Raw genomic sequence first — 24,778 nt, forward strand, 5'->3', positions numbered from 1 at the left:
CCTAAGGGATGGGTGAGGGAATTTCCATTAGATTATTGTGTTCCCCAGTGTCCCTTCCTGCCTTCCTTCTTTTCTCAATTTATTGGGAAAAAATTCCTTGGGGTCCTGCATTCCTTCTGAATGAACTCCTTCTGGATGCAGTTGTAGAATTGCCCTCCTGCTCCAGGGACCTCATTACCCCCTTGATTCTCCCCCTCTTGTTCCAGGCCTTGAAGGTGGAGGTTAACACTTCATACATCCTTTCCCTGAGGCTTCAGCTCTGGCCATTCCCAAAGCACACACGAGACAGAGACTGAATCTTCTTCATCTTTATTCCTTTTTCCAGATTGACATTGACAGAGAACAGACTGTAATTAACAGCCCAGACAGAGGAAGCTGCACAAATTCACAGCCAGAATGGAGCTTGAGGAAAACATTTGTGGAGATTTTCTCAATAACATAAGAATCCTGTCCCTTTAAACAGTGACAGAAACTTAAATTGGAACTGGTGGCTGAGCAGGAAGGAGATCTGTTTTACTGAAGCAGAGACTTCTGAGGTACACATTGTTTTGTACAGCTGACAGTTTTCAGCATCTTCGAGAGGTTTTACTTGGCATCACTAGTCTTCACTGTCCAATCAAACACTCCTAGAACAGGGGGCATGGGGTTTGATACAGAGTAAAGCTTGTTTTTGATTATCCCAAAGACCTGCCTTAACCCTTGAACCTCAGAAGTGTCTCTGAGCCAATCCCAAGAAGGAAGAGAGTTGAAATTCAGTGCTGACAATGACCTTTGTCCTGCCAGCTCAGCCCTGTTCTAAGTAAAGTTGTGTCTCCTCTGTGGACTGTCTCCAACACTCTACACACATTCTGATCTCCTGATGCTCTTGCTGAGGGGAGAGGGGAGGGTCACGTGGGTGAGGGCACAGGAGAAGCGAGCGTTGGACTCCCAGTCAGACCCAGAGAGGGTCAGCAGGCTGCTGACACTGTAGGTGCTGTCCGAAGCTCGCAGGTAGTTGCTGGTCTGAACCCCATCCGAAATGACTGCACCGTCCTTCTTCCACTGCACCTCCAGCTCTTCGGGATAGAAGTGATTGGCAAGGCACACCAGGGTGGCAGTGCCCTTGGCATTAACCTGCTCCAGGGAGGGGGGCAGCAGGGTCAGCTTGGGCTGAGAGTTGTCACGGCCTGAAAGACAAGACAAACAATTTTAATCCCTGCCATTCAAAGGGATTTCAACTCTGAACATTCACTGGCAAAACAATCCATTTGAACATTTGTATTCAATACCTAACAGACCCCATAAAAGGACAGGGCCTTTTAAAATTGCTTCTTGGGATGTGAGTGTCACTGGCAGGGCGAGCATTTATTGCCCATCCCTAATTGCCCCTGAGAAGGTGATGGTGAAAAAGAAGGGAGAGTTTTGGGCCATCGTTTATGGAATGAATGTGGGCAGCTGGAAGGGCTATCAATGGGGGAGCATTTGAGTGACAATGCTCAGAACTCAGTGAGATTGAGAGTAGGGATGGAAATGGAGAACCACGGAGCAAGTGGAAAAGTTTTCAATTGGGAACAAACCATTTTACTGAACTGGGCAGGGATTGGGTAAAAGTGGGGTGAAAGACAAAATGCAGGGGTGAAATTTACCAGGACCTGAGGAAAGCAAAGAGCTGACAGGATGAAATGTGACCAAATGAATTCCGGGAAATCCCAGTGATGTTTTATTATCACAAAAAGAACAAGAGAATGAAGGAATGTATGAGGGCCATTCGAGAGCAGGAAGGGAACTTGTGTGCAATGGTGGAAGATGGAGCAATGATTCCTCATGAAAACTTTTGGTCTGTTTTCACAAAAGAGAGGGACAAAGCAGAAACTGGAGTTCAGGAGGAGGACTGTGCAATATTGGAACGGCATCTTTCACATCTGAAAGACTCCCAGCACATCCAAAGAAAAGAAAGATTCATGCTGTCCCAAAGATATTTGCAGACAGTGTGGGACTTTTTTGAAATTAGGTCACTGTTGTAATGAAGGAAATGTGGAAGCCAGATTGTATACAGCAAGATCCCACAAATATCAATGAACCAAGGAACATTTTGAGTGGTTTGTTCAGGGATAAATATCAGCCTGAGTACGATTCAAAGAGAAAATAACTGGAACAGTTGGATGGAAAATGAGAAAATGAAAGTTAAAGGGGAAAGTAGGATTACTGGGTAGTGATGGGATTGATTGTTACTAGAAAATAAAAGGAAAGGGACAGAGTATTGTGAATGTCATATTGTATTGAGGAAACTTAAAAGTGCAGGGAAGCTCAATGCTAGAACAAACTTAAAGGCTTTGTCTCTTAACGTACGAACCATTCGGAATAACGTAGACAAAGTGGTACCATACAAACCAAGGTAAATCAAGCTTCCGATGAATTTAAAATAATTAAAGAACGTAGGGGCTCAGGAACTTTATTAAAGCATCCAGACCAAGTAATAGGATAAAGAGTATGGAAAGGATCAGGAATCGAACTTGAGGCCCCGCAGGGTGGAATGGTAGATCAGTGGTTCGCACTGCTGTCTCACAGCTTCGGAGACACAGACTCAATTCCAACTGACTGTCTGTGTGGGATTTACACATTCTCCCCATGTCTACTTGGGTTTCCTCCCATTGTCACAAAGATGTGTAGGTTAGGAGGATTATCCATGGGAATTGCAGGGAAGGTTGGAATGCTATTTGAAGGGTCAGTCTTGGCTGAATGGCCTGCTTCCACACTGTAGGGATTCTGTGATTTCTAAAGGAGATAACTATGAGAAGGAGACAGTCAGTGCATGACTGAGGGTGTTGTACTTCGATGCATCGAGTATATGAAACAAGGTAAATGAGCCTGTAGTGCAGGGACATGGCTGCAAGGGGATCAGGGCTGGGAACTAAATATCCACGGATGCACATCCTAATGAAAGGAAATGTGAGGGGATAGTGGGTCAAGTGTGAAGGAGGAACCAAAGGTAATCCTTGTTAGTCAGGAAATGGTCTTGGAGAAGCTGATGTTATCAAAACTTAATATGTCCCCAGGGCCTGATGCTCTGCAATTCAGAGTCCTTATGAAAGTGGGTGTAGAAATAGTGGGCACATTGGTGATAATTTTCTGGCATTCTGTTGACTCTGACAGAGATCCAATGGACTAGACAGTATCCAATATAACCCCACTTCTTAATAAAAGGAGGAAGAGTGAAAATGAGGAATTATACATGTGGAAAACACCGGAATCAGTTATTAACGATATAATAACCGAGCATTTGGAAAGCAGTGACAGGATCAGTCCAAGTCAGCATGGATTTACGAAAGGGAAATCAGGCCTGACACATCTTCTGGAAAGTTTTGAGGATGTGATCAGTGGAGAGTGGACAAGGCTGAATCAGTGGACAACAAAAACAAAAATTGATGAAAAAGTTTGGCAGATCTGGCAGTATCTGTGGAGAACAATCGAAGTTAGAGTTTCGGATTGAGTGACCCTCCCTCAGAGTTCAGTGGATAGTGTGTATCTGGAATTTCAAAAGGCTTTTGACAAGGTCCCATACAAGAGATTAGTGAGTTACATTAAACCTCATGGTATTGGAGGTAATGTATTGACATGGAGAGAGAACCTGTTGCCAGATAGAAAGCAGAGAGTTGGAATAAATGGGTCCTTCTCAGACTGGCAGGCAGTGATGAGTGGGGTACCACAGGATTCAGTGCTGGGACCCCATCTGTTCACAATATTGACAAACGATATGGACAAAGGAATTGAATGCAATCCCTACAAATTTGCAGATGACACGAAGTTGGGTGACAGTGTGTGGTGTGAGGAGGATGCTAAGAGGCTGCAGGGTTACTTGGACAAGTAACTTTGCTGGCTACTTTGCTGGCTAAGTGGACAAATGCTTGGCAAATGCAATATAATGTGGGTAAATGTGAGATCATCCACTTTGGTGGTAAACAGGAAGTCAGATTATGAATGAATGGTGGAAGTTTAGGAAAAGGTGAGGTGCAATGAGAGCTGGGTGTCATGGTGGAACAGTCACTGAAAGGGGGCATGGAGGTGCAGCAGGCAGTGAGGAAAGCTAATGGTATGTTGGCCTTCACAGTGAGAGGATTTGTATATTGGATTAAGGATGTCTTGCAGAATTAAACAGGGCCTTGGTGAGGCCTCACCTTGAGTATTGTGTGCAGTTTTGGTCTCCTAGTCTGAGGAAGGACATTCTTGCTATTGAGGGAGTCCAGCGAAGGTCCATGAGACTGATTCCTGGGACGGCAGGACTGACATATGATCGACTGGGCTTGTACTCTTTGGGATTTAGAAGAATGAGGGGAATCTCACAGAAACATGTAAAATCCTGATGGGATTTGACAGGCTCGATGCTGGAAGAATGTTCCCGATATTAGAGAAATCCAAAACTCGGGGTCAAAGATCACAAATACGGGCGAGGTTATTCAGATGTTGTGAACCTGTGGAATTCTCTACCACAGAAAGCTCGTGGGGCCAGTTTGTTAGACATATGTCAAGAGGGATGTGACACTTGCAGCTAAAAGGATCAAGGGATATGGGGGAGAGTGGGAATGGGATACGGAGATTGCATAACCAGTCATGATCATATTGAACGGTGATGCAGGCTCTCAGGGCTAAATGGCCTATTCCTGCAGCAATTTTCTATGTTTCTACGTTTCTAATGATCGGTAGATGGGCAGGTTGGGGTGTTGGGGAGCGGGTTTACTCTGTCAGTTAGAATTGAAATTACATCGACAGCAAGAGGAAGTATAATGTTAGAATGCATAGAATCTGTGTGAGTCAACTGAAGAAACCACAAAGGAACAAAGATCCTGATGGGAGTTATGTCCAAACCTCCTCACAGTAATCGGGATGTGGGTCAGAAAATAAATCAGGAGATAGAGAAGGCATGTAAGAAAGGGATTATTACAATAGTCATGGAGACTGCAATATGCAGGTGGACTGGGAAAGTCAGGTTGGGAATGGATCTCAAGGAAAGGAATTCATGGAATGTCTACGAGAGGCTTTTTTGGAACAGTTTGTGGTAGAGCCCCTAGGAAACAGGTAATTCTGGATTCGGTGATGTGTAATGAGGCAGTCCTGATTGGGGAGCTGAAGGTGAATGAACCCTGAGGGGGCAGTGACCATAATGTGTTAGAATTCACCCTGCAGTTCGAGAGGGAGAAGCTGGAATTCGATGTAGTAATCGGAATTAATGAGCAAGTTAGACAAAGGAGAGCCAATGGACATGATCTATTTGGATTTCTAGAAGGCCTTTGACAAGTTGCTACACAGGAGGCTGCTAAATAACATAAAAGCCCATGGGGTTTGGGGCCCGGTACTGGCATGGATAGAGAGTGGGAATAAATGGGTCTTTTGCAGGATGGCAGCTGGTGCCTCGTGCAGTTCAGCAGGGGGCAGTGTTGGGACCTCAGCTATTCATGTAACAATTAATTATATATTAACGATCTGGGAAAAGGGACTGAGGGCATTGTTAGTAAATTTGCTGATGACACAAAGATGAGGGGAGGGACAGACAGAGTTGAGGAAGCAGGGAGGCTGCAGAAGGACTTGGAAAGGCTCAGAGAGTGGGCAAAGAAGTGGCTGATGTAATACAATGTGGAAAAGTGTGAGGTTATGCCCTTTGGTTGGAAGAATAGAAGCTCTAAGTGTTTTCTAAATGGGGAAATTCAGAATTCTCAAGTACAAGGGGACTTGGAAATCCTCTTTCAGGTCACTCTGAAGGTGAACATTTTGGTTCAGTTAGCAATTAGGAAGACAAATGCAATGTTATCATTCATTTCAACTGAGTTAGAATATAAGAGCAGGTATGTCCTGCTGAGGCTGTATGAGACTCTGGTCAGACTGCATTTGGAATATTGTGAACAGTTTTGGGACCTGTATCTAAGGAGGGATGTGCTTGCATTGGAGGAGGTCCAGAGGAGGTTTATAAGAATGACCTTGGGAGTGACAGCCTGGTCTGATGAGGAGCGGTTGAGGACTCTGGCTGTGGACTTGATGGAGTTCAGAAGGACATGTGGAGATCACATTGAAACTAACAGAATACTGAGAGGCCTGGATAGAGTGGACGTGGAGAAGATGTTTCCACAAGGAAGAGAAAATTGGGCCAGAGGGCACAGCCGCAGAGTTAAAGGATAACCCATTACTGTGGTGGTGAAGTCATTGAGTGTATTTAGGACAGACATTGATAGGTTCTTGACTGGCAAGGCAATCAAACATAATGGGAAGAAGGCAAGACAATGGTCTTGAGAAACACATCAGCCATGACCAAATGGCACAGAAGACTTGATGGGGTGAATGGCCTAATTCTGATATTTTTGAAGAGACTCTGCAAAACCCAAGAACACTGAAAGCACTGGATTGTGAGCCCTGCTGGAGCTGTTTGTCATCAGAACTTTGTCAAGACGTAATCAGGGAATGGAGAGAGGTTCATCTTGTTCCATGTGGGAACTTCAGGATGCTTCCCAGCTCCTGGAATACCATGAGTACAGGAAGTGTGGTCAGTGACAGCAATTGGAGCTCCAGGTTTCGGAGCTTGGAGCAGCAGCTGGTGTCAGTGTGGAGTGTCCGTGAGGCTGAGAGCTCCGTGGAGAGCACGTTTCTGGATGTTGTCACTCTGCAGCTTCAGAGAATGCAGGGAGAGAGGGAATGGGGAGCAGCAGACAGTCCAAAAGGATCAGGCAGCTAGTACAGGAATCCCCTGAGTGCATCCCTCTCTCCAATCGGGATTCAGTTCAGAATCCTGATGAGAATGATGGTTCATCTGGGGAATGCAGCCGGAGTCAAGTCTATGGCACCACGGTGGTGGTGGGGGTGCTCAGCTGTACAGGGGGGGGGCACATGGAAGACTGGAAGAGCGATAGTGAGAAGAGATTCGAGAGTGAGGATAATCGATAGGTGTTTGTGCAGCTGCAGATGGGAATCCAGGATGGTGTGTTGTCTCCCTGGTGCCAGGGTCAAGGATGTCACTGAGCTGCTGTAGAGCACCCTGAGGGGAGAGGGGGGAACAGGCAGCAGTCGTGGTCCACATCAGTCCCAGTGACAGAGGGGCGAAAGGGATGTAGTCCTGCAGTCAGAATTTAGGAAGCTCGGGAGGAAATTAGCAGCATGAGCTCAAAAGTAGGGAATCTCTGGATTACTCCCAGCGACCAATGCAAGTGAGAATAGGAATAAAAGGATAAGACAGGTGAATGTGAGGCTGAAAAGATGGTCCAGGAGGGATGGTTTGAGATATTGGACATTGGGAATGATTCCAGGGGAGATGCGACCTCTATAGACTGGATGGGTTGCTCCTGAACAGAGCAGGAATTGATCTTCTTGTGGTGTGACTTGCTTGTGCTGTTGGAGAGGGATTAAACGAATTTGTCAGGTCTGAGGGAACCAGGAGGTAATATCAAGGAGGAACACCAAGGAAGACAGAATCCTGGGAGATAGATACACGAGAATGAGGAATAGTAACTTCTTGGGCAAGGTCAAAGTGAGGCAGAGAGTAATAAATTCTAAATCCGGTTGACTGTATGGGACTGCATACATGGACAACTGGTTAGTAAGGTTAGATCAAATGGGATCCAGGGAGAGCCAGCCAATTGGTACAAAATTGATTTGATGGTTGGAGACAGAGAGTGGTGGTAGAATGTTATTATTCAGACAGGAAGCCTGTGACCGCGATGTGGCAAAAGGATTGGTTCTGGGTTCATCATTGTTCATCATTTATAGAAACAAATAAGATTGGGGAGTTACAGACACAGATTGCTAAGCGGAAATCTGATGTTGTTGCTGTAACAGATGAGGCTGAAATGAGGACAGGACTGGGTGTTCAATATTCCTGGATACAAAGCATTCAGGAAGGATAGGAAAGGGGGGAGAGAGTGAGAGGTGTGGATTGGTGAGGGAGATCAGTGCAGAGCTCAAGAAAGAGGATGTCCCAGAGGGGTCAAGGACAGAGTCGATTTGGTTCAAGATAAGGAACAAAAAGGTGCAATCAGTTTTTTCAGTGCAGTCTGTAGGTCACCAACTGATGGGAAGGATGGAGAGGAACAAACCTGGAAGGAGTTTACAGTGAAGTGCAAACATTAGGGGGACTTTAATTATCAGAATATAGAATGGGCTAGGAGCAGTGTGAAGGGCAGAGAGGGCCAGAGTTGTGAGAGTGTGCTCAGGTGATTTTTCTCCAGCCGTATGTTTCCAGTCCAATGGGAATGGAGGCTTTGCTAGACCTGGATCTTGGGAATGAGGAGGCTCAAGTAGATCAAGTGTCAGTGAGAGGACATTTAGAGAAGAGTGATCATTGTATCACATGGTTTAGGGAGACAGTGGAAAAGGACAAAGGACAATTCAGAGTAAAGTCAGGACCATGGATCGTATCCCGTGTATCACCTCCAAATGTCTCACACTTAGAAATTTCCATTTCTTTTTCAAACAAAATATGGATGAGTCACAAATCTAATATTTTACCGCAGAATTTACAGTTGAGAAAGACATGGAAGTGAAGAAATTTGGGAAATAACTGTTGATGTCTTGAGAAGAGTCCTCATTACAGAAGAAGAGATGCTGTAATCTGTTCTTAAAACTCATGAAAGTAGATAAATCCCCAGAACTGGATCAAGTCTATCCCAGCACTTTCTGGGAAACTTGGGAAGAGACAGCGACGCCCCTTGGTGAAATGTTTGTATCATCAACAGCCGCGGGTGATGTGCTGGAAGACTGGAGCTTGAATGATGTTGTGCTGTTAGTTAATAAGATGTGCAAGGTGAGTCTGATACCAGTGGTGAGTAAGTTATTGAAGGGATTTTGAAACATAGGATCTACACACATTTGAAAAGACAAGGATTGATTAGGGATAATCCACATGGCTTTGTAAGTGGGAAATTGTGTCACAAATTTGATTGAGTTTTTTGAAGACATGACCAAGTTGATAACTGAAGGCAGAGTGGTAGACATTGTCTACATGGACTTTAGCAAGACTTTTGACAAGGTGCTGCATGGACAACTGGTTAGTAAGGTTAGATCAAATGGAATCCAGGGAGAGCAAGCCAATTGGTAAAAAACTGGTTTGATGGTTGGAGACAGTGTGGTGGAAGAAGGTTATTGTTCAGACTGAAAGCCTGTGACCGCGATGTGGCAAAAGGATTGGTACTGGGTTCATCATTGTTTGTCATTTATGGAAACAAATTGAATGAGACTATAGGGGGCATGGTTTGTGAGTTTGCAGATGACACCAAAATTGGTGGCATAGTGGGCAGTGATGAAGGCTATTTGAGAGTACATTTACATTCCATATTGAGATAATAGGGAGGTGTTGCATTTTGATACAAAAACCAGGCCAGGGTATATACAGTTAATTATGGGGCAATGGGGAGTGTTGTCAAAGAGGGAGATCAAGGGATGGAGGCGTATAGTGCCTTGAAACTGGAGTCACATGTAGGCAGGGTGGTGAGGAAAGCATTTGGTTACACTTGCCAGTCAGAGAATTGGGTATAGGAGTTGGTCAGGCCACATTCCTGGGAACGCTGCTATTGAAAGGATGTCATTAAACTGGCAAGGGTGTAAAAAGGATGACAAGGATGTCACCGAGACTGGAGGGTTTGAGTATAAGGAGAGGCTGGTTAGGCCTGGGCTATTTTCTTGGAAGGTCAGAAGCTACGGGGTGACATTTTAAAGGTTTATAAAATCATAATGGGCATAGATAAGGTGACTAGTCAAGGTCTTTTCCCCAGGGAAGGGGAGTCCAAAACTAGAGGGCAGAGGTTTAAGGTGAGAGGGGAAAGATTCAAAAGGGACCTGAGGTGCATCTCTTTCACATAGAGGGCAGTGGGTGTATTGAATGAACTGTGAGAGGAAGTCGTAGAGGCGAGTCTGATTATAACATGGATAGGAACGGTCGACAGAAATTTTAGCCACATGCAGACAAATAGGAATACAGGGAATAGATAAGGTGAATATTTCACGAAGGATATGAATATTTTGCAGGTATGTTAAAAAAGAAACCGTGGAAGTTTCAAGGATGAGTAATGCCTGTTATGAAAATGCAACAGAGAAATTTGGACTGTCTTCCTTGGAGAAGAGAAGGCTGAGAGATGTGTTTGAGGAATTCAACATCAGGAGGGGTCTGGACATAGTAAACATGGAGAAAATGTTCCCAATTGAGAAAGGATTGAGAGGAGAGACCACAGATTGAAAGTAATTGGTAAAAGAAACAAAAGTGAGATGAAGAAAAACATTTTCAGTGAATGTTTAAGGTGTGGAATGCACTGCCTGAGAGTGGGGTGGAGGCAGCTTCAATGAAACATTCCGAAGGGAATGAGACTATTATCTGAAAAGGAACAATGTGCAGGGTGACAGGGAGAAGGCAGGAGAATGACACTCAGTGAATTGCTCATTCAGAGAGCTGGTCCAGACAGGATGGGCGGAATGGCCTCCTTGTGCACTGTAACAATTCTGTGATTGTGTGATTGAGCAGAGTTGAAGCTGGGGGAGGTGGGAGCTCGGTGTCTCACTGTGCTGCTGCTGCTGCTGCTGCTGCTGCTGACGTCAGTGAGAGCAGAGACTGGGACAGGGAGCCAGAGCTCACATCAAACTCTGCCCGTGTCTGTCACACTGAGACTGGCAGGATGCTACTCACTGATTTCACTCCATGTTGCAGGAATGGGACCACAGGCTGCAAATGGACAGAGCTCCTCCACACGGTGAGTAAAACTGACTGACTTCTATCTTGCTGCTTAAAGGGAGCAATGGAACTAAAGAAATACAACTGGGCTCTGCTTTATAAAGCTGCAGCCTGTGAGAGTCTGACTGGGTGTTCCTCAGTATGTAAATGGCATCAGGCAGAGAGAGCCACGTCAGCCCCCCACACTTCCTCTTATCTCTCTCTCTCTTGCTCATCCTTCCAAACTTCCTCCATCTCTTTTCCCTTTTTTCTCTTTCTCCCCTTTCTCTTGTATATGTTCCTGTCATTCATTGACTTACTCCCTCTTTTTCTATTTCCATTTCTGACTCTGTCCTCTCCCAATTATATAACCACTTCTATCTTTCCCTTTTTCCATGTATGTTTGACACTCTGTTTATCTCCCTTTCCTTCTGTGTTGGTTGATCTCTCTCTCTCTCTTATCATCCATTGCTCTCCTTCACTTATCTACCTACCTGTTTCCTCACTTGTTCTCTCCTCATACCCTCAGTCTTTCATTCTCTCACTCTCTCTTTGTCTCTGTCCCTCCCTCCTGTCACTCTCTAATTGATCTCTATAGCAGGCGCTTTTCTGGGACTTTGGAACACTGAGTCCTGGTGTAGCAGTTAAATGCCTTGCCCTCTCACTCAATCTCACAATGTGAACCTTTCTCTCTCTCTCTCTCTTTCTCTCTGTGTGTTTTCTGTCCCTCTCTCAATCAGAAGCTCAATGACATGAACAGCATTTAACAAATCTATCGAGGTCATCAATGATCTAACAATACTAATCCCAGCTTGGCATTGAGGGAGAGGATCAGCCATGATCATATTGAATGATACAGCAGCCTCACAGGGCAAAACCCTTACCCTAACCCTAACCCTACTCCTGCTCCCTGTTTCTATCTTTGTCTGTCTGTTATCTTCAATCTGCCCCTGGGTATTGATTCCTCTACTTCTGGAAAAATTGCCTTCCTGTCCACTCTATCTCTGCCCCTCATAATCTTATAGCCCTTTAGCAGGTTCCCTCTCAACCTTCACTGCTCCAAGAGAAACAATCCCAGCCTTTCCAATCCTTCCTCATAGCTCAGACCCTCCAGTATGCTGGGAAATCTGCTCTGCACCCTCTTGAATACAGTTATATCCTTCTTATAATGCGGTGACCAGAACCTGTCTGTCTGTCTATCTCTCTCACTCGATTCCCTTTACCCCTAGTCTCACACTCACTCTATCTTTTTCTCTCTCCTTTCTATTCCTCTCTCAGTCACACTGTCTCATACCCTATCTCTCTCTCTCTCTATTCTTCAACCTTACCATCTCTGTCTCCCTCTATTTTGCTCTCTCTCTCCCTTTACTCATTTTACATTGCCTCAGACTCTCTCTGTCCCTTTCTCTCTTTCACACCCTGTCCTTCTATCTCTATCTCTCTGACTGTCTCTCTCTCTCTCTCACACACACACTCCCTGCCTCTCTCTTTCTCAGAATGTCCCAGTTGGCAACATTTAAATACAGGGTAAATCTCCCTCTGCTCTGCCTCACTAATGGATGTTAACTCTTCACCCCAGAAGCATGTCTTTTCCTGGAGTAAGGTCCCATTTCTCACATTGACTAGGCATCAGCCTGTCTCAGGAAGATGGACAGATTCTTGTCAAATGAAAGGCAGTTCTGTGCTGTTGGGCTATTCTCACTGGGGACTGGTTTGGATACAAACCTCATTCCATGAAAGCCCAGCAGAGAGAGGAGATCCTCAGGCCATCAGTGTGAGCTGGAGGGACAAGATAGGCTCTGACCCACTGATCCATCCACAACATTGTCCAATCCCTTCCCTTCTCCTTCCCCTTTCACAGTCAGGTTCTGGGATGAAGCCAGGACCATCACACAATTACAACAGAAAGGAACTGAGACCCACACCTACCATGGTGTCCATGACCCATTGGGACCATGTAATAGCAAACAGGAAACATGGAATTCATTCCAACTGGTCCATCAAATACAGACCATTAAACATGGGCCTCTTTGCCACTGAACTCTCTCATGGAGATGAGTAAATATGGGCCTTCTTCCCACTGAACACTCCAAAAGAGATGAGCAAACATGGACTTTATTCCTGTTGGGCGTTCCAATAGAAACCAGGAAAGAAAGGCTTCCATTTCATTGAACTCTCCAGTGAATATGGACCAGTTTCAAACTGGACCCTCCAACAGAGACCAGTAAACATGCGACTTGTTGCAACTGGATCCTCCTGTGGAGACCAGTTAACATGGATCACATTGGCGTAGCAAGTTTGGAACTTCGGAATGATGAGCAGGAATAGGTAATTCAGCCCTTCAAGCCCATTTGCCGTTTAACATGACCATGGCTGATCTTATCCTCATCTCCACTTTCCAGACTGCTCCCTATTGCCCTCTATCCTGCTTTTCATCAGAAAGATATCTATTTCATTCTTCAATCTGTTGGTTGATTCTGCCTTCACTGCACTCTGGGGGCAGTGACTTCTACAGATTCACAACACTCTGAGAGAAGGAGTTACAATAGAACAGAATCCCTACAGTATGGAAACAGGCCATTCGGCCCAACAAGTCTACAACAACCCTTGAAAGAGCATTCCACCCAGACCCAGACCCCCTACCCTTTCCCTGTAACCCTACATTTGCCATGCCTAATGAACCTAACCTACACATCCCTGGACACTATGGGTAATTTAGCATGGCCAGTCCTCCTAGGTTTAACATCATTCGACTATGGGAGGAAGCCGGAGCCCCCAAGTGAAACCCATGCAGACAGGGGGAGAATGTGCAAACTCCATATATTTGCCTGAGGGTGGAATCAAACCAGGGTCCCTGGCACTGTGAGGCAGCAGTGCTCACCACTGTACCACTGTGCCACCTGTAGTTTCTCCTCATCTCATGTAAGTAATCTAATCTAATCTAATCTAATCTCAGTTTTGAACCTATCTCCTCTCACTCTATATCTATGACCTATTGTTCGAGACTGGCCCACAAGAGGGAACATCTGTTCCATGCCTGTCTTATCAATCCCCTTTAGCATCTTATATAGCTCACTCAGATCTCCCGTCATGCGACTGAATTCCAATGAGTATAAGCCCAAGCTATTCAGCAATTCCTGTACGACAGCCCTTTCATCCCGGGAATCAGTCTGGTGAACATCCTCTGAACTGCATCCAGTGCCACCATATCCTTCACCAAGTAAGGAGACCACAATTGGACACAATGCTTCAGATGTGGTCTCACCAATGCCTCACAGAATTGTAATAATATTTCTTTATTTCTGTAATCCAGTCCTTTTATAATAAATACCAAGATTCCAATTGCTGCAAGAAATACCAACATTCCAATTCCATGGGACTCAATTGGAACCTCCAACAGAGATCAGTAAACATGGGCCTCCATCCCACTGGAATGTCCAATGAACAGCAATAAGCCTGAGCTTCTTTCCCACTGGACCCTCCAGTATTGGAGCTTCAAACCCCACATCCTCTCCATCACATAGGTCTCTTATTTCAAATTCTACAACATTGTTTGCCTCTGCACTACATCATCCCCTTGACCACAGATATCCTTATTCCTGCTCATCCCACCTCGAAACTTCACGATTCTGATGTCCTTTCCCAGCTTACTCCATTTGTGTTCCATAAATTCCAAATTGTCTGAAATGGAGTGGCCCCTTCCCTGCCTCACACGTAGAAGGAGATGGACAGATTTTATATAAGTAACGAGTTGAAACATTCTGGAAAGTGAATGTGGTCAGAATTGATCAAACTGATGATGGCTCCTGCAGTTGAATATCCTGCTGGCAAGCTCCAGCCTTTTACACACAGAATGGGGAAGTGTGTATGGTAGGGTATATATTGTAGCGCTCCATGGAACTATCCCTCAGCATCAAGTGTCCCTCAGGAGGGGAGAGGGAATGTTCAAGGTCCTGAGCTCCATTTCCCAGCCCAGGCAGTTTGTCTCCCAATGAATGAATAAGACGCCAATTTTGAGCCCAGGTTAGGGAAAAGTCTCTGCTGTGGACCCAGGTTTACAACAGGCAACTAGAGATTGAGCTGAAAAGGAAAGGTTTGCTGGGTTATGGAGAGAGAGGGGCAGTGGGATTAATTGGACCACTCACAGACATGATGGGCTGAATGGCCTCCCCCTGTGCTAGGGGTAGCAGATTTCTGACTGGATTAAGAAGGAACTTCTTCACCCAGAGGGTTGTGAATCTATGGAATTCCCTGCCCAGCAGAGTTGTTGAGGTTTCCTCAGTAAATGTTTTTGAAGCTAAGGTGGATATTCTTGAACAGTAAAAGAATTAAGGGTGATGGTGAGGGGGCGGGTAGGGGGAGCTGAGGCCATGAAAAGATCAGCCATGATCTTATTGAATGGTGGAGTGGGCTTGAGGGGCCAGATAGCCTACTCCTGCTCCTAGTTTTAATATCCTTATGTACTGTCAGATTCCAGGGAGTGCAGACAGTTCAGTTTTCTCCTGTCTCAGTAACAAACGTCCAGCTGCTCCGAGCTCCTTCTTTCACTTCCTCTCTTGGTGAAGTTTCAACTTTGCGAGCTGACAGTCTTTGCAGTTATTTTTTACACCGGGGCTTTCTGCTGTGGTCAGAATCTCTAATAATAAGTGTCCAATCAGTGACAATCACAGCAGCTCAGAGCAGTCAGGACTGAGGAGCCAGGCTCACTGGGAAACACATTGGGAAGATCAAAGCCATCCTCTTCAGATCCCACTAAAAACTTCATTCCTCTCACTGAGCACTGTCTGCTGCTCAACCAGACTCTTTACACAAATGGAACAGTTCTAAAAAAGGTTCACTTGACCCAAAATGTTAACTCTGCTTTCTCTCCTCAGATGGTGCCAGACCTGCTGAGCTTTTCCAGCAATTTCTGTTTCTGTTTCTCATTTACAGCAACCACAGCTTTTTCAGCTTTTATTGAGTATCAGACTCCTTGCTATCTTGCCTTATCTTTGAGGCTGATCTGAGCCCCAAATCCTCCATGTCACAAAGATCACCCACTGAAAATCTCTTTGCTTTCGGACTCCAAACATGATCAATCCAATGTTGTTCTGGCCCACATCACAGCCACTGCCCTCTGTAAACTTCAGCTCATCCCAAACTCTGCTGCGCGTATCCAAACTTGCACCAAGCCCCATCCCCATCCCCTATCATCCTCGCTAACCGACATTGGCTCCCAGTCCAACAACATCTCGATTTACAAATTCTCATCCTTATTCTCAAACCCTACCTGTCCTTCAACCCTCCCTATCTCTGTAACCTCCTCCTAATTGTCTCATTCAGTGTGGTTAGCAATCTTGCATATATGGCTGTCTAATCCTTTATGCACATCATTGAGCGATATTGTGAAACACTGAGGTCCCAGCACAGATCCCTGGGGACACCACTTTTCACATCTTGCTCATTGGAGAGCACACACATTATCCTTCCTCTCTGCCTCCTGCCTCCAAACTAATTCCTGACCCAAGGCAAATGTGTTTTCTCAATCAATATGTTTCCATGTTGATGAATAGTCTCTCAAACAGTGAAACTAGGAGCAGGAGTAGCCCTTGGAGCTTGTTCCGCCATTCAATGTGACAATGACTGATCATCCAACACAATCGCCTGTTCCCACTTTGTCCCCGTAACCTTTGAACCATTCCATCCTGAGAACTACATCGTGCCCTTTCTCGAAAGCATTCAGTGGTTTGAGCTCAATTTCTTTCAGTGACAGAAACTTCCACAGGCTTCCCATTCACTGAATGAAAACATTTCTCTCCATCTCAGCCCTACATGGCCTTTCACGTATCCTTAAATTGTAATCTTTGGTTCTGGACTCTCCCGTTATCAGGAACATCCTGCCTTATCCTGTTAGGATTTTTGAGTTTTCAATGTGACCCCCCTCAATCTTCTAAACTCCAGTGAATATAATCCTAACCGATCCAATTTTTCCTCAGATCTAAGTGCTGTCATCCCAGGAATCAGTCTGGTAAACCCTCGCTGCCCTCCCTCCACAGCTAGAACATCCTTCCACAGATAAGGAGAACAAAACTGCAGGCAATAGAATCATAAAGTTACACAGTACAGAAGAGGCCCTTCAGCCCATTAACTGTGTACCAGCCAAACGACACTAAACTTACACCATTCCCACTTTCCAACACGTGGCCCATAGCTTTAAATGTTACGAAATTTCAAGTGTTCATCCAAGTAGTTTTTAAAGGTTGAGAGATTTGCCACCTCACCTACCATCCCAGGCAGTGCAAACCAGACCCCCACGACCCTCTGAATGAAAACCTGCTCTTCAAATCCCCTCTAAAGCTTCTGTCTTTCACATTGAATGTGTGCCAACTCTGAGTAAGGGGAAAAGCTGCTTTCTATTCATTTTGCCCATTCCCTTCATACCCTTATACACCTCTATCAGGTCCCCCTTCCACCTTCTCTGCTTCAAAAAAAACAATCCGAGCTTATCCAGCCTCTCTTCATCACTGAAATGCTTCATCCCAAGCAACATCTTGGTGAATATCCTCTGCACCCCCTCCAGTACAATCCCATCCTTCCGATCGCGTGGTGACCAGAACTGCACACAGTACTCCAGCTGTGGCCTAATCAAAGTTCTGTATAGCTCCAACATATCTTCCCTGCTCTTCTCATCTATACCTGAAATGATAAAGGCAAGTGTTCTGTCTACCTTCATAAATACCTTATTCATCTGTTATATCTTCCAAAGTTCATCACCTCACATTTATCAGGGGTTCCATCTGACTCTGATCTGCCCATCTGATCAATCCAGTTAGATCCTCCTGTAACCTAAGACCTTCTTCCTCACTGTCAACCATCTGCCAAACCTTGTGTCATCTACAAACTCAGTCACCATCCACTCACCCCCACCTCTCACCTCTCACATTCTCAGCTTCATTGTTTCAATATATCCTGAACAATAAGGGACCCAGCAGTGATCCCTGTGGTATCCCACTGCACACTGGGCCCAGTCACACAAATAACTTCTTGCCTCCACCTTCTGCCTCCTGTCACTGAACCATTTTTGGTTTGAATATTCCAGGTGTGGTCTCACTACGTCCCCATACAATTACAGCAAGACATCCCTGCACCTGTATTCAAATCCTCTCACTATGAAGGTAACGTATCATTTACCTTCTTCACTGCCTGCTGCACCTGCACACTGACTTTCAGTGACGGGTATACACAGACACCCAGGTCTTATTGCACCTCCCCATTCCCAATCTATCACCATTCAGATAATAATCTGCCTTCCACTTTTTGCTACTAAACCGGGTAACCTCACATTTAACTTCATTGTATTTCATCTGCCATCACTCAACATTTCCAAATCACACTGAGGTATTTCTGCATCCTCCTCACAGCTCCCCCTCCCACCCAGTTTTGTCTCATCTGTAAACTTGGAGATATTACTCTTAAGTTCCCTCATCTAAACCATGAACAAATATTGTGAATAGCTGGATCCAGGCCCGTGGTACCCTTTCAGAAAAATTCCAGTTTATTTTTACTCTTTGTCTCCTGCCTGCCAACCAGTTCTCTATCCATGTCAGTACACTGCCCCCAGTCCCAGAAATCTTAATTTTTTATGCTCTCTTCTGTGGGACTTATTAAAAACCTTGTAAACATTCCAAATATACCACGTCAATTGCCTCCTTCTTGTCAAATTCGCTCTTTACATACTCAAGCAATTCCAGTCAATTTGTTAAGCATGATTTCCCTTTCCACAAACCATGCTGACCCTGTCTAATCCTGTCACCGTCTTCCACGTGCACAGTGATTAAATCTTTCATAATAGACTTGAGTATTTTCAGGCTGATTGGTCTAAGATGTCCAGTTTCTCTCTCCCTCCCATTTTAAATAGTGATGTTACATTAGCAACTCTCCAGTCAGTGGGAATTATTCCAGAATGTATAGAATCTTGAACATCAATGTTTCCAAACGTTTTGGGCATTTTCTGAAGTAATCTGAGGTGTAGATTATTGGATCCTGTTGATTTATCAGAATTTAATCCCATAATTTTTCCAAAAACATTTCCCTAATAAAGCTAGTTTTCTTCAGTTCTGCTGTCAGTCTATACCCTGTCATCCCAAAATGTTGAGAATGTATTTTAGTTTTCCATTGTATACAAAGATCCAGAATGCAGCAAATGCAGAAATTTCCTTTGCTCTTGTTGTCAGTGGTACTTTTAACAAATCAATTTTGGATAAGAATGACACACTACTATCCTATCAATGCAATCTCCTGACCTGGGAATAGGGTACAAATCCATCTTTGTGACTCCATTCACTTTCCAACTGTCTACACAGAATCTAATTGAAACATTTGGTTTCAGAACCAACACTACAAGAGAACTCCAATTACTCTTACAGTTCAATCAGGGTACCCTGTCTAGTTTATGATCAGTAATTTGCTGATTTTTAGATGGTTTGAATCGACCCCAGATCCCTGGTTCTGCCACTGGATTTATTTAAAAATGTCAAATGAAGAAGGCAGTAGATGGGTGTTTCAGGGCAAAAGAATTTCTGCGTTTATTCAATACAAAAGGTAAGTATAATACAGGAGCAAATGCAAATGTAATAATCAGTGAAATTAACAGTATCCATTATACAGAGAACAGCAATTAAATGCACTAACAAATTAAACACTGGTTAAACACTATTAGAAGCTAGAGTGGAAACGTGTGGCACTGGAAAAGCACAGCAGCATCTGAGGGACAGTAGAATCGACGATTCAGGCATAAACTCTTCATCAGGAAGGATGGGGGAGTGGAAGGGGGCTGAGAGATAAATAGAAGGGTGGGGCGGGGGCTGGAGGAAAGTAGCTGGGAAGGGGATAGGGGGGAGTGGAGGTGGTAGTGATAGTTCAGAAGGGATGGTGGAGCAAATAGGTGGGATGGATGATGGATAGATAGGAAAATTCAAGAGGGTGGTGTCTAGTTGGAGGATTGGATATTTGTTGGTGGGTGGGGGGAGGGGAGATAACGAAATTGTTGAATACAACATTGATGCCGTGTGGTTGGGGGGTCCCAAGGTGGAAAATGAGGCATTCTTCCTCCAGACATGGTGGCTCAGTGGTTAGCACTGCTGCCTCACAGCACGAGGGACCCAGGTTCGATTCCAGCCTTGGGCGACTGTCTGTGTGGAGGTTGCAAGTTCTCCCCATGTGCGGGTTTCCTCCGGGTGCTCCGGTTTCCTCCCAAAGTCCAAAAGATGTGCAGGTCATGTGAATAGGCCATTCTAAATTGCCCGCAGTGTTAGGTACATTAGTCAGAGGGAAATGGGTCTGGGTGGGTTACTCTTCGGAGAGTCGGTGCCTGGTTGGGTCGAAGGGCCTGTTTGCAACTTCTAGGGAACCTAATCTAATCAAAATGTGTAGGTTAGCTGAACTGGCGATACTAAATTGCTCATAGTGTCATGTGCATTAGTCAGGGGTAAATATAGGGTGGGGGAATGAGCCTGGGTGGGTTACTCTTCGGAGGGTTGGAATGGACATGTTGGGACGAAGGGCCTGTTTCCATACTGTAGGGAATCTAATCTAATCCAATCAGACGTCGAATGGCTTGGAGTTGGCAGTGGAGGAGGCCCAGGACTTGCATGTCCTTGGCAGAGTTGGAGGGGGATTTGAAGTGTCTGGCCACAGGGTGGTGGGGTTGTTTGGTGCATGTGTCCCAGAAATGTTCCGCAAGTTTGTCCTTCCCAACATTCCTTATGAAGGGCTTCTGCCGAAAACATCGATTCTTCTGCTCCCCGGATGCTGCCTGACCTGCTGCGCTTTTCCAGCACCTCACTTTCTGACTCTGATCTCCAGCATCTGCAATCCTCACTTTCTACAATTAGAAGCAAAACAGTTTGAATCACACAAACCTTAATCAGGCTCCCTACCCTTGGGGTCCCAATGCACTGTCACCAGCCGCCATCCCCTCCCTGCGAGCTCAGAGGGAAACTTTGGGGTCTCAGGATTTTCAGCTCAGCACCGAGGAAACTACAGGTTTAAAGTGTGTCCTGTTGGTGAGGTTCTCACTGTCGGTTCTCTTGGCTCAGGACAGGTCTGTGAGAAAGTGAGGACTGCAGATGCTGGAGATCAGGGTCGAGAGTGCTGTGCTGGAAAAGCGCAGCAGGTCAGGCAGCATCCGAAGGGCAGGAGAATCAACATTTCGGGCATAAGCCCTTCATCAGGAATAAGACCTGTGGGCCGGGGGCTGAGAGATAAATGGAATGGGGGTAGGGATGGGGTGAAAGTGATCGGAACAGGCCTGTCTCTGGAAGCTCTTGTTCAGATCGCGTTTGGTTGGTGTTCCTGCTCTCGGGTGTCCTTTGTTGCGATGATGCTCTTGGTTTGGTTCCTGGATGCAGCTTCTCTGTTCAGCCTCTGTGGTTCTTGGTTCTGAAGCTGCTTGTTGGGGTTTGCTGAAGCTGTTCCTGCAGAAACTTGTTGTTGAAAAGGCTCACCCGCAGATTAGTGCTGGCTGTTATACAGACTGTGTGCCCCGTTATCTCCCCCCAGATCTGTGTTGGTCAATGTGTTTCTGGTGTTCCCTTTGGGGTCAGTTGGCTTCCTGACAGTTAAGAGTGTAAGTGAATGTATCTTGATTGAAGTTGAATGCCCAATATCCCTGTGAATAAATATTGATTGTGTTGAATGTCCAGTATCTGTACAGGTTCCAAAATGTCTGTGTTAGTAGGCCGAGGTGTAAAAGTGAGGTTCAGTCTGGAGAATGAGTTCTGGTTGGTGTCTCTTTCAGGGTTGAGGTGTGAACTGGAATTCCAGGCAGAACAATGGTTCCAGGCAGCCATCTCCGTGTCTCTGTGTTTCCCCAGAGCTCAGCCTAGCTGCCTCTTTATTTTTAAAAGATTTTTAAAAATCCAGGGGATTAAATAATAGGGAATTTTGCTCAATCTAAACGGGAGAACTCCAATTACTCTGACAGTTCAATCAATTGATACTCCAACAAATATTGAGCTTCCTTTGTTACTTTGGCTTGTTTCTCTGGGTTTAACCAAAATGGGTTTTGTTTTATTGGGTCTGAATTACCTACATCCACGTCATGTTTGATTAATGTAGAACATCCAAGTGTATCTTTTAAAGACCATAGATCAGTGCGGAATGTGGCCATTCAGCCCATCAAGTCTGCTCTGCAATTCCATCACAGTTGATTTGTTTGTCAATCCCATTCTCCTGCCTTCTCTCCGTTACCTTTGATCCCCTTACTAATCAAGAACATATCTATCTCTGTCTTAAATACACTCAAGGACCTGGCCTCCACAGCATTATGTGGCAATGATTAATCCACAGATTAACCACTCTCTGGATGAAGAATCTCCTCCTCATCTCACTTCCAAAGGATGGCCCCTTCTGAGGCTGTGCCCTCAGGTCCTAGCCTCTCTACCAAGTGGAAACATCTTCTCCATGTCTCCTCTATCCAGGCCTCTCTGTATACTGTATGTTTCACTGAGGTTCTCCCTCATCCTTCTAAACTCCATCGAGTACAGAACGAGTACAGGCCTCAACCACTCCTCATACAAACTTCTTTGTATTCTCTGAGCAATCTCCCTCTGTCCCTCTGTTAATCTTTCTCCAGATACAAAAATACAGTGTCTGAATTCTCTAATGCCTTTGAGTTTGTTCACCTCACAGGAGAAAGTTCACTTTGGGAATTGTCAAATTCTCTTTGGCTCTCACAGTTTTTCTCATCCCTCTCTGCTCCCTCACTGCTTGACACACCTGTACACAACTGAATGGTTTCTCAAAAACTAGGAGAGGAATTAAGGATCCTGCTTTCATCCCATGTTTACCTACAACTCGACAAGTTATTTTTATTTATTCATTTTGTGGAATGTGGGCAGCGCTGGATGGCCAGCGTTTTTTGCTCATTCCTAGTTGCTCGTTGAGGAGGTGTGGGGAGCTGCCTTTTTGAACTGCTGCAGTCCACCTGCTGTGGGCTGACCGTCAATGCCATTATGGAGGGAATTCCAGGATTTGGAGCCAGCAACAGTGAAGGAAAGCAATATATTCCAAGTCAAGATGGTGAGTGGCTTGGAGATGAACTTGAAAGTGGTGCTTGGAACTTGAAAATATATCGGCTGCCTTTGTCCTTCTTGATGGAACTAGTCGTGTGTCTTGAAGGTGCTGTCTAGGATCTTTGGCAAATTTCTGTAGTGCATCTTGTAGATGGTACACACTGCTGCTACTGAGCGTTGGTGGCAGACGGCATGGTTGCATGTGGATGCAGTGCCAATCAAGCGGGCTGCTTTGTCCTGGATGGTGTTAAGCTTCTTGGCTGATATTGGGGGCTGCACACATCCAGGCAAGTGGAGAGTATTCCATCACACTCCCAACTTGTGCCTTGTAGATTGTGGACAGGCTTTCAGGAGTCAGGAGGTGAGGTACTTGCCGCAGTATTCTTAGCCTCTGACCTGCTTTTATAACCACAGTGTTTATTTGGTGAGTCCAGTTGAGTTTCTGATCAATGGTAACTCCCAGGATGTTGATAGTGGGGGATTCAGTGATGGTCACACCACTGAATGTCAAGGGGCAGTGGTTAGATTGTCTCTTATTGGTGATGGTCATAGATTGGCACCTGTGTGACATGAATGTTACTTGCCACTTGTCAGCCCAAGCCTGGATATTGTCCAGATCTTATTGCATTTGGACACGGACTGTTTTAATATCTGAGGAGTCGAAAATGGTGCTGAACATTGTGCAATCATCAGTGAAAATTTCCATTTCTGACCTTATGGAGGGAAGGTCATTGATGAAGCAACAGAAGGACACGACCCTGAGGAGCTCCTCCAGAGATGACCTGGAGCTGACATGACTGACCTCTAACAACCATGATCATCTTCCTATGTGTCAGGTCTGATGCTAACCACCAGAGAGTTTACCCCCAATACGCACTGATTCCAGTTTTGTTCAGGCCTCCAACCATTTCTTGACATCATGTGGAGTGAATCGAATTGGCTGAAGACTGGTATCTGGATTAGTGGTGCTGGAAGAGCACAGCAGTTCAGGCAGCATCCGAGGAGCAGTAAAATCGACGTTTCGGGCAAAAGCCCTTCATCAGGAATAAAGGCAGAGAGCCCGAAGCGTGGAGAGATAAGCTAGAGGAGGGTGGGGGTGGGGAGAAAGTAGCATAGAGTACAATAGATGAGTGGGGGAGGGGATGAAGGTGATAGGTCGGGGGTGGAGGGAGAGTGGAGTGGATAGGTGGAAAAGAAGATAGGCAGGTAGGACAAGTCAGGACAAGTCACGGGGACAGTGGTGAGCTGAAAGTTTGGAACTGGGGTGAAGTGGAGGAAGGGGAAATGAGGAAACGGTTGAAGTCCACATTGATACCCTGGGGTTGAAGTGTTCCGAGGCAGAAGATGAGGCGTTCTTCCTCCAGGCATCTGGTGTTGAGGGAGCGGCGGTGAAGGAGGCCCAGGACCCCCATGTCCTCGGCAGAGTGGGAGGGAGAGTTGAAATGTTGGGACACAGGGCGGTGTGGTTGATTGGTGCGGGTGTCCCGGAGACGTTCCCTAAAGTGCTCTGCTCGGAGGCGTCCAGTCTCCCCAATGTAGAGGAGACCGCATTGGGAGCAACGGATACAGTAAATGATATATCTCCTCCCCCACTCACCTATTGTATTCTATGCTACTTTCTCCCCACCCCCACCCTCCTCTAGCTTATTTCTCCACGCTTCAGGCTCTCTGCCTATATTCCTGATGAAGGGCTTTTGCCCAAAACGTCGATTTTACTGCTCCTCGGATGCTGCCTGAACTGCTGTGCTCTTCCAGCACCACTAATCCAGAATCTGGTTTCCAGCATCTGAGTCATTGTTTTTACCACCTTGAAGACTGGTATCTGTAATGCTGGGCACCACTGGAGGAGGCCAAGATGGATATCCACTCGGCACTTCTGGTTGAAGATTACTGCGAAAGATTCAGCCTTATCTTTTGCACTGTTGTGTTGGGCTCTTCCATCATTGAGGATGGGGATATTTGTGGAGACTCCTCCTCCAGTGAGGTCCACTCACGACTGGATGTGACAGGACTGCAATGCTTAGACCTGATCCATTGGTTGTGGGATTGTTTAATTCTGTCCATCACTTTC

General features: G+C 45.5%; 1 long non-coding RNA gene across 1 annotated transcript in view; it reads right to left on the minus strand.

Annotated features, from left to right (window-relative positions):
• Positions 1-327: 327 nt before the first annotated feature.
• LOC148149306 (uncharacterized) overlaps positions 328-24,778 on the minus strand; it is a 191,683-nt gene continuing 167,232 nt past the window's right edge. The window contains exon 3 of the long non-coding RNA XR_015758262.1: positions 328-1,166. This is a non-coding gene — a long non-coding RNA (uncharacterized LOC148149306). The remainder of the gene's footprint in view (positions 1,167-24,778) is intronic.

The sequence above is a fragment of the Chiloscyllium plagiosum genome, unplaced genomic scaffold (assembly GCF_037043375.1).
Source record: "Chiloscyllium plagiosum isolate Xiang-an unplaced genomic scaffold, Cpla_swu_hap1 HiC_scaffold_9, whole genome shotgun sequence".
NCBI lineage: Eukaryota > Metazoa > Chordata > Chondrichthyes > Orectolobiformes > Hemiscylliidae > Chiloscyllium > Chiloscyllium plagiosum.